Source organism: Equus caballus, chromosome 8, assembly GCF_041296265.1.
Source record: "Equus caballus isolate H_3958 breed thoroughbred chromosome 8, TB-T2T, whole genome shotgun sequence".
Lineage (NCBI taxonomy): Eukaryota > Metazoa > Chordata > Mammalia > Perissodactyla > Equidae > Equus > Equus caballus.
In genome coordinates, this window is record NC_091691.1 from 69159194 (window position 1) to 69169578 (window position 10385).

Genomic DNA, 10385 nt, shown 5'->3' on the forward strand with positions numbered 1-10385 from the left:
TCTAGGGCTCTGAATAAGAAATACATTAGGATCCATCAATTTACTAGTCCCAATTCTAGTTTCTAGGTTTCCCTCAGCCGGGGAAAGTAGACTTGTATTACTGTCTAGGGGATTATTTTACCAAAAGAAAAAGTCTGTTTAAATCACTGAGGTGAGAAATTTACTTTTACCTTCTATATTATAAAAGTATTTCCATCTGAATTATATGGATCCATGCCTACCTCTCTTGAGCGACGTAGGTACAATCCAGATGTACTGAGAAAAATCATCTCCTCCAACCTGAAGCGTTTCCTGTGGTTTAGTTGCTACCAAAGGACAAAGCAGAAGTTCTTTACAAGGTCTTTTTTAGTTTAAACCAAATTTAAACCCTTTTTTTCTTCTTTGGCCTCAAAGTTACATTTTAATTACAGTACAATAATTTGAGGAACATTGGTAATAGGGAAAACTTTTAGACCTTTTGTTCTTTAGTGCAGTCAAGGGAAACCTCATTAGAGAGGATTTTCTTAGTTAGCAGGGCTTCGAGGTTAATGAGCTGTGAGTGATAATATATAGTAGTAATCCCTCCTGGCAGTAACAGGTTGTATTTTATACATTCCTTAATCTCAGTAGGAAAAGAGGTGATGGGAGAGGGTGAGAAGGAAACCAATTTAAGGGGCTTGGGGATGTTCTAAAAATCTCACTCCTGGTATGAATCACAATTGAAAACTTCACATGTTCAAACCTGAGAAGCTGAAAGATGAGTGAGTAAAAACATTTCTCCATAAACTGATTTCAGTGACAAAATGGGGACCTGTTGTGATTCCCAAACTGAATTGAATGGGGTTCCCCAATATCTGGCATCACCGGGAGCTAATTTTCTTTGAGTGTCCCAAGAAGGAGCCAACAAAGTTTGGAGTCATAAATCTTGGACCAATCTGATAGAGTCGAGGGACAGTAGGAGGGTGAAAGGAGATGAAGGTGGTGTTAATAAGGGGACATCCTGAGCTGAATGCAATTTGGGGGTACAATTTATATAACTTAATTCCAAAGTGGCTTATTTCTGAAATGGACTGAGACCTTTCATCAGATGGCCTTATTTTCACTGACATTACAGTGGTTCTTTAAGAATCTTCTTTTGCTCATTCCAATTGGCACTTTCTTTGTTGTTGGGGACCCTCTCGAAATCAACTCAGTTCACACTATTAGTTTAAAGAGACAGAACCACCTTTCTAAGCAAAGTTCAGAGTTCAGTTGGCTAAGCCGCAATGTCTTCTTATGTCATCTCATTTGAATGACTGACATGAGACACCTTTATGAAAAGAAAGGAAAGGAAGAATGAAGTTCACTTTCTCTTCCTTTGCCAGTTTTGCTTTTATAGGTTTGCATCCCAGAATTGCCATTAATAATTTCTACCGTTAACAAAATAAAGTTCAGAATTCTGCTCCTGATATTCAAGGTCAGCCATGATTTGGCATTATCTAATCGTTCCATTTTATTTCCTATTTATTTCCTCCACAAACTCTCTGTTAGAAACAAGCTGGAATACTCATTTTCTCCTAAATATGCAAAGCCCTTTACCTTCACTCATTAAGTTACTGCTGCCTAGAATGTTCTTCTACTTCACTCTAATTATCTACTTCCTATTCTTAAGGATCTAGTTTAAAAAAACAATCAAACAATCAAAACAAACAAATACACTTACACTCTCCATGAAATAAATCTTCCTTATAACTCTGTTTAGAAAAAAGAGAAAAAATGTCTCCCTTCTTTATCTCTTGAAGTAATATTTTTGTGAATATGTGTGAAAATATTTTGGAAAAAAATTGAGAATGCTGTATAATTTAAAGATACTTCTAAATTTATTGGCATGGTAGTTTCTTTTTCATAAAATAATAATATTTTAACATTGAAAAAATATCATCTCAGAATGGAAGACAATCGTATAAATTTGATAGATTTCACATGCCAGAAAAGCAAACTTTTTTTTTTAACTTTAACATTAATGAATGAAAATTTAGTTCCTCACCAGTCCCTTGCACCATTCTTGAATGAGTTTTAGAATTCATTCTTTGAGAGGAAGATCAAGCTGAGAAATGTTTCATCCAGGTCGCGAAAAACCCAGAGGAAGCACCCCTCTCCAAAAGAGGTCTTCTCTCTGAGGCTGGATTACTGAGCATGCTCATCAGTGTTTTCTCTCTCTTGGCATGAACTGAAGAAACCCTGCCGAATGCTTCTTCAAGTATTTGAAACCCATTGTTGAGGCTCCCCACTGACAGAAAGCTCCCTTTTTGTTTATCTCTGAGGAAGTGATAAGACAAAGAATCACTCTAATGTTTTGTTTTTCCAGCTCACGGCCAGATACCAGAGACCCCGAAAACACTCTAGATTGAAATGCCTGTCTACTTTGTTTACCCAAGGAGACTAATGAGTGTCTGGGCGCATCAGGGCCCTTGAGCCCTGCACTCCAGCTCCTCTCACTCCAGTTCCTGGGATGCAGAGGCTGGCCCTGAGTGTGCTGTGCTTCTTTTAAGATCTGAATTTCAAAATAAATTACTTGTGTTCCACCATCTCCTTGAAGTACCTCTTCTGTTTCAACCTATACGTATCCTTCTTTATAACACTCAACAGTTTATATTAACTTAGATTTCTCGTGTCTGTTTTGTCGTGTTGATTTGGAACTTTTGGTGATTTCGAACATACTTTAGATGCACTGTAAATGACTGCTTCGGGAGGAGTTAGGTTGATAGCTTAATCCTTTAATTTTACAACCTCTTGTTTTTGTTCTCAATATTTCCCAGGTCAAGATTTAATTGAGAGGATAAGCTTTGGTTTTTCTTTTGAAAAGAAACCTATAGGCCCATAGGAAATACATATAAACCATTTTTCTATGGCTTTTAATGAGACACAGTTTTAGAGATCAAAATCTGGGTGATTGGGGCAACTTCTGCCTTTTTCCTCAGAATCAGAATTTTGAGCCTTTTGGTGCTGAAGAATGAAATTTCAGGTTGAGTACGCTTAAAATAAATAAGAGTATCTACATAAATCTTATACTCTTTCTTTAGAAGTTTAAGTCCTTAAGAAAAGTACATATTGGCAATAGGATAGAATCTTGTTATCACTGCAGAGATGTTCTTAAAGAATTGTGTTATTTCTTCAACCTTTCTTAGATAAAGCAGTTACCTAGCATTTTGTAAGCAAAACGTTGAAAGTAAGTTCCAGAATTTTGCTAGTGGTTAATGTTAATACGATCTTTTTCCTTAACTAGATCAATACTAGAATATTTTACTGAGAACTCTAAATGGCTGAGCATACTGAGGGTGATGCACTGGAAGACACACTTCACCAGAGCTGTGAGGCTGGAAAGTCCAGCAGGGAAGAGATGGGGAGAAAATGCATGAAGCTGTCACAGATCCTAAAAATTGTGTACACTCTACTCATAATCCCTTTCTTTAGATTCCTATTATCTGCTCTCATACTTCTCATCATAAATAAAAACCTATAGATGTTTCATACACAATCTATCTTTTTCTTTTGAGCATTGATTAAGCTGTAACACTGATCTTGATGTTCACCTTAATCCAAAGTATAAGAACAAATATGTTTGGAAAAGGGAAGGATGCAAAGGGTAAGACCACTGTGCTGTTTTCTCTGGGCCAAGTGGTTCAAGTTTGTCCTAAGCTTTTTTGTTCCCCTTCCGGTGGGAATAAACTTGTTACCAGAATGGTTTCCTTAGATAAAAGGAAACTTTAACATTTCCTGAAATTAATCCATTTCCAAACTCCATTCTGTTTACTTCCCAAATTACCAACATTAACGAATAATCTGTCCTCAAATTCCATTTGGATTTACTTCACCAAGTTTTCTGGATTAATTCTTATTTTATTTTATTTATGTATATTTTAAATTACTGCAAACACTGCATATAATGAATTGTTAAAGCAGAGATTACTCAAATCTTGTTTGATTCAATCTTCTTCTTTACCAAGTATCTACTATGTTCTAAACTATCTGCCAGGTACTACAGAGAAGTAAAAGACATGTTAAATGTAATGATTATCCCTAAAGAAGCAGGATGTCGTCATGAATCTAGGTTTTAGAGAGGATTTCTCCCTCCCACACACTACTCACACCAATCCATAATCGACTCCTGCCATTTTACTCTTTAGAATATATTTTAGTTCCTGTTACTTCTCTACAACCTGACCACTGCCATACTTATGCAAACCACTATCATTGTTTGCCAGGACAAAATAAATACATGAATATCCTACCTCCTCTCACACCTGCCTACCCTCCACCATAGTGTATTTGTCCAAAAATAGAGTCACTTGAAAAATTTCAAATAAGATCATAGTCCTCCACTGGCTTAAATTTTCCAATGAATTAAAATAAAATCCAAAATCTTTTCTCTGTCTACTTGCTTGTTCCTCTGACCTCATATACTATAGCACTGATACTCAGCCAGAACAGTGTCGCCTGAGAGCTGCATCACTTGAGGTCAGAAGCTTTGAGATGGGCCCCAGGACTTGGTGTTTTAGCAAGCCCTGCAGGTGATTGTGATCATGCTAGAATTTGAGATCAGTGTTCCACAGATGCTTTTCCTTTGCTGGATTTTCCCCAGCCCCACAGGATTTCTTTCTACTCTTTGAACCTGTGAATCCAATTAGGTTGCTGGGAACTTTAACCTTCTATCGGCCTGGAACGTACCTATCCCTGATCTTTGCATGACTTTCTCCTAGTCAACCAGGGTCCTGCTAAATATTATCCCCTCAGAGATGTTCTACCAAACACACCATTTAATGCTGTCTTCCTCATCTCTTTCTTCCACATTAACTTCTGTTTTCCTAATAGTGATCATTCTCATTTGAATTGATCTCTTTGCTTATGCATCTATCATGATAGTTGACTGGAACTGAGGTCCTAAGACAATGAATGCTATATCTAAAGTGGGGTGCAACAACTTGCAAAAGGTTAGAGAAAACTGATTTCTATCCTTATGGAATCATTCAATTCCAGGATATAAAATAAGTTTGAGGGCTTAGAAAAAGGCTACGTAATATAAAGTTTGAGTGTGGAGGTGGCTGATGTGCTCTGGGTCTCATTCCCTTCATTAGGTGAAAATAGGCATGTCTTCCTCATCATCTCAAATTATAGCAGAAGTCCCCCAGCCAATCCTCTTCCAGAGTTACTATGTACCCCCTGCAGTGTGTGGAACATTGGATTTGTGTCTGAGAGAATCTCAAGTGTGAGAGATGGGCTGGCTACCTGTTCTGAGAGTGAAGTGTAAAAGGTGGCTAGCTGCCTTGGGCAGTCTGTGCTCCTAGATTTTGAAGAGGGAAAGGATGCATCAGAAGTGTTTCACTTAGGCCACATGGTGTCTCTTAAATTCCACCCAAAAGTTCTATCGGAAAGGGCAAAAGAGCTTGCAAGAAGAAGCAGGAGACCCTCGTGGATGGCTGCAGTCAAAGGAAGTTGCTTTGAGCAACCAGCTATAGGAAAGTGAATCAACCACATAAGGTCTCCCAAGAGGCCACTTGAGCAAGTCAGTTTTACCAACTAGTCCAGCTCAGAGACAGTGGAACTACCTCAGATTTTTAGTCAGTTAAGAACTCCACTCACCTTTCTGCTACCTCATTCCTAGCTCTGACCCTGGAAGGACATGCATAAGTTGAAGTTAACCAACTGGAAGTAGAGTAAGCTATTGACAAGCCGGGTCATGAAGATGCCAGCCATGCCACTCTTTTCCCATTGCAAAGGACATGCCTGCAGCCTCCTGGATTATGAAAGAGGAGTAACTACTACCTTGAATAAAATGTAAAGTTTTGATTCTTACTGTGCCTGGACTTATTAATTATCTACAAGGGTGTTTTTAGGGGCCGGCTCTGTAGCCAAGTGGTTAAGTTCGCACGCTCTGCTACAGCGGCCCAGGATTTCGCTGGTTTGGATCCTGGGCGTGGACATGGCATCACTCATCAGGCCATGTTGAGGCAGCATCCCATGTCCCACAACTAGAAGGACCCACAACTAAAATATATACAACTATGCACCAGGGGGATTTGGTGAGAGAAAAAAAGCATAAAGAAAAAACAGGAAGATTGGCAACAGTTGTTAGCTCAGGTGCCAATCTTTAAAAAAAAAAAGAGTTTTTCCATATAAAAGATCATGTTGTCTGTAGACAGAGATAATTTTACTTCTTCCTTTCTGATTGCATGTTTTTTATTTCTTTTTCTTGACTAATTGCTCTGGCTAGCACGTCCAGTACTACATTGAATAGAAGTGGTAAGAGTAGGTATCTTTCTCTTGTTCTTGATCTTGGAGAAAAAGCTTTTACCTTTTTACCATTGAGTATGATGTTAGCTATAGGCTTATCATATATGGCCTTTCTTATGTTGAGGTACAATCTCCTATACCTAACTCATTGAGAGTTTTTAATCATACAAATGTTGAGTTTTGTCAAATGTTTTTATAGCAACTATTGAAATGATCATATAATTTTTATCCTTCATTCTGTTAATGTGGTTTATCTCACTTATTTATTTGTGTATGTTGAACTATCTTTGCATTCCAGGGATAAATCCCTTGTAATCACAGTGCATATTTTTAATGTGCTCTCAAGTTCAGTTTGCTAGTATTTTGTTGAGAATTTTTGCATCTATGTTTATCATAGCCTGTAATTTTCTTTTCTTGTGATGTACTTGTTTATCTCCTGGATGTAAACAAAGTCAGTATCTCAAAGAGATATGTGCACTCTCATCTTCACTGCAGCATTATTTACAATATCCAAGGTATGGAAATAACTTAAATACACTGGAATGGATAATGGATAAAAAAATGTGCCATATAGTACAATGGAATATTATTCAGCCATAAAAAGGAAGGAAATCCTGCCATTTCAAACAATGTAGATGAACATAGAAGGCATTATAATAAGTGAAATAACCTAGACAGAGAAAGACAAATACTGCATGGTGTCACTTACATGTGGAATATAAAAAAAAATTAAAATGACAATTTCATAGAAACAGAGAATAGAATAGTGGTTGCTAGGTGCTGAGGTGAGGGAGAAATGGAAAGTTGTAGGTCAAAGAGTATACACTTTCAGTTATAAGATGAATACCTTTGGAGACCCTAATGTATAGCATGGTGACTATAGTTAATAATACAGTATTATATACTTACAATTTGCTGAGAGTAGATCTTAAGCATTCTCACCAAAAAAAAAAAAAAAGCTAATTATCTGAGATGCTGGATACGTTAATTAACTTGATCTTGTTAATCATTCCACAATGTATATGTATGCCAAATCATCATATTGTACATTTTAAATGTATACAATTATATTTGTCAATTATTCCTCAATGAAGCTGGCAAAAAGTTTTTAGTTTTCTACAAGGGGACCTTTTATTACTTGAAAATCACCCCCAAATCATGGAAATTTATATACATTTCATCCGGGGTAGGAAAATAAATTTAAAGAGCCACAGACAGAAAAACAACAAATGTGCTTTCCAATTACGTTCTGTGAGTAGAACTTGCTCAACATACAGGTTGCATGCACTTGCTGCTCAGCTGTAAGAACCAAGAAACAGATCTTGAATATTATTGTTCGCTAAGGTATACCCAGCACAAGATCAAGTCTGGAATCAAGACCGATATTCAGTTGATGAATATCAATGAATGAATGAATCAACGGAAGAACAAATGCATGAGAAAAGAAAGGATTACAACTGGAAGACTGGTGTTTAAATTATTACTCTGCCCTTTATGTTACTGTCTGATAATTACTAAACTTCAGTTAATTTCTTAGTAAAAATAAAATAAAAGCATCTACCTTTGAGGCAATTGTAGGAACAAAATATAGTAAAATAATGTGTATAAAATGCTTAGTACTGTACCTGACCATAATCATTATTACGATTATAATTTTTTTTAGGAAACAAGACATATCCATGTGTAATTTTACATTACAAAAACAATTAATCTCTTAGTGATAAAAGGTGACACAGGATTCAAGTTCTAACCTTTTCGAAGTGGTTAGGATTTATAGAGTTGGAGCAGAGAGGACTGGAGGCCAGGGCTCTGTGTGCAATGAGAGGAAGGAGAGACAAGGAACACCCCAGATATTTATGAACTTCTGGGTAAATACCATTAGCCTTCACACTTTTATCATCTCACACCTAAATTAACTCATTAGCCTCTTAACTAATCTTGATGTCTGTCTCTATTATTTTATTTTCCTCAAAATAATGCTTTGATAATGGCACTCCCATAAAAAAAAAATAATCATAAAGGAAAAACAAAACAAACAAAAGCCAATCAAAACTACCCAATAGAAACTCTCTCTACACAGAGTAAAGTTCAAAGTCCTTATATTGGTGTTCTTGGCCCACCTTTACGTGGCAGGATATCTGGCTTCAGGTCTTTCTATTCCTCAGCAAGAAAGTTCGTCTAGCTAAAGTCATTTGTTTACTGTCTCTTGACTATATAATAAACAGTTATCATTTGAAGTCTCTGTTCATTTCAAATTCTCTTCAGGGAAAGCCCTCCTCTCCATTCTTAGCGTGTTCCCATTGCCTCCTTTTCCAGAGTTCAGCTCAAGCCAAGTCTCCCCTCCTACTTCACTTTCTCCTCCCTCTGGAAAGCCTTTCTTCTAATTGGTTATAAAGCTCTTTTGTCCATTTATCATATGTCTTGGGACACCCTATTCACTGTGCTCTCATATAATTATTTCATTCTTATAGTTTAGTTATGTATAGATGGTTATTATTATTTTTAATTGTTTTTTACATATTTCTTTTATCTCTACTACTCAGAAGAATGTAAATGCTTTAATAATAAACACTACATCTATTACTTCTCTGCATCTGCCTAGTAACCAATACAAGATTTGGCACATGACCTGTTTCATAGACTTCTATTGTGATGTGGATGTTATGTATCCTGATGGCTTAGGGGAGTGTGAGAGTTAAACATGTCACTGAGTCTTTTCAAAGAGACAGATACAGCCCTCTTTTTGAAACTTTGGATCACCTTAAGGAAAACCAAGGGAGGTGTTTGCTCTATAATAACCCCAGCCACGGTGAGCAGTATCACCTTAAAGTATTCAGACTTATTACACTCAGTCAATATTGAGAATATCCATTTCTGGCTAATTGAAAGGAGGTGAGTACGATTTGAAATATTTTTCACAATTCACTTGGTTTGCTGGTATAAGGAAAAAATAAAAGTTGAAAGAAAAAATGAAAAATTTGTCTTGGTCACATAACCCCAAATAGGCTCTAAGATAGACAAAGGTGGATAAGGAGGGGTTCAGGTCATTTATTTTATTTAGAATGAGTTATTTAAATATCTCTGATAGAATCAGTAGAAATAAATTTGGAAATAAAATATAATATTACCACAGAGTCATATTGTTGGTGACAAGAGAGCTAAAAAAATAGGGAAAAAATAACTGGATGGTAATATTTTAAAGGGTAACCAATGCTCACTAGCAGCTGCAGTAAGACATTAAGTAATAGAGCACAGTAATGTTAACTGCTCTCCTGGTAAGAGTGGTAAATGAAATAAACCCCAGCATCCGGGGTATCATTAATCTATAGTGAATAATGGCAGTGGTAGTGTAAGGAGATTAAAAAGGGCATTGTAAACATTTGTGGCTGTATAATACACAAATTAAAAATGTGAGAACGCTTGCAGCTGCATAATCTACAAATTAAAAAGTGTAATAGCATGGCATTAATTACTGGCTGATCAATTCCCCCATAATTGCTGGCATGTAGATGAACAATTATAGGTCCGAAATGTTATTTGAGAAAGAGGCATTGACCTTGGAACTGTAAGGAATGATACTCTGTTATAAGGTAATACAGGATCCTATCAAATTCGGTTCCAGTATTTGTAGCAGCCGCCAGCTCAGCACAGGGCTGTAATCACCACACTATTTCTTTCGATTATGGTGCCAGAGGGGTTACACATTGTTTTCTCTTTTTGAACAGAAACACCCAGTGACCTTCAGCCTTCTGAAAATGGGACCATCAGGCGTCATTTCCAAGTTCAAACAGTTTTAATAAAAATGAAATAGCAGGAGATAACGTACTTTACCCTTCTAGACCATTGGAACAGTTTGGAAAGTTGAAAAGACAAACTTCATTCAGATGTGAACCTTCCAACTGGGATCGTGGCTGTAGATCTAAATGTTTCCAGACCAACCATTTCGAGTTGACAGCTGATAGTTAAACAACCAGAGACTCAAATATTTGATTGATACTGGAAGTCAGAACACTTACCTTCATTCTCTAGCCTTCCTTAATAACAGACAATACAGCAAAGCTATTCTCTGATTGAGCATTTGCTGTTACAGTGACCAATAAGATAAGTGAGTTGAGACTTAGCAGAGCAGTTGCTAC

The 10385-nt window shown here is 36.7% G+C and overlaps 2 long non-coding RNA genes across 2 annotated transcripts in view; both read left to right on the forward strand.

The window, feature by feature from the left end:
- LOC138925395 (uncharacterized) overlaps positions 1-3493 on the forward strand; it is a 68703-nt gene extending 65210 nt beyond the window's left edge. Inside the window, exons 4-5 of the long non-coding RNA XR_011441486.1 lie at positions 2327-2581; positions 3256-3493. This is a non-coding gene — a long non-coding RNA (uncharacterized lncRNA). The remainder of the gene's footprint in view (positions 1-2326; positions 2582-3255) is intronic.
- Positions 3494-8955: 5462 nt separating this feature from the next.
- On the forward strand, positions 8956-10065 carry LOC138925397 (uncharacterized). Its single transcript, XR_011441488.1, has 2 exons — positions 8956-9141; positions 9975-10065. It is a non-coding gene; the product is annotated as an uncharacterized lncRNA (long non-coding RNA).
- The last annotated feature ends 320 nt before the right edge of the window (positions 10066-10385 follow it).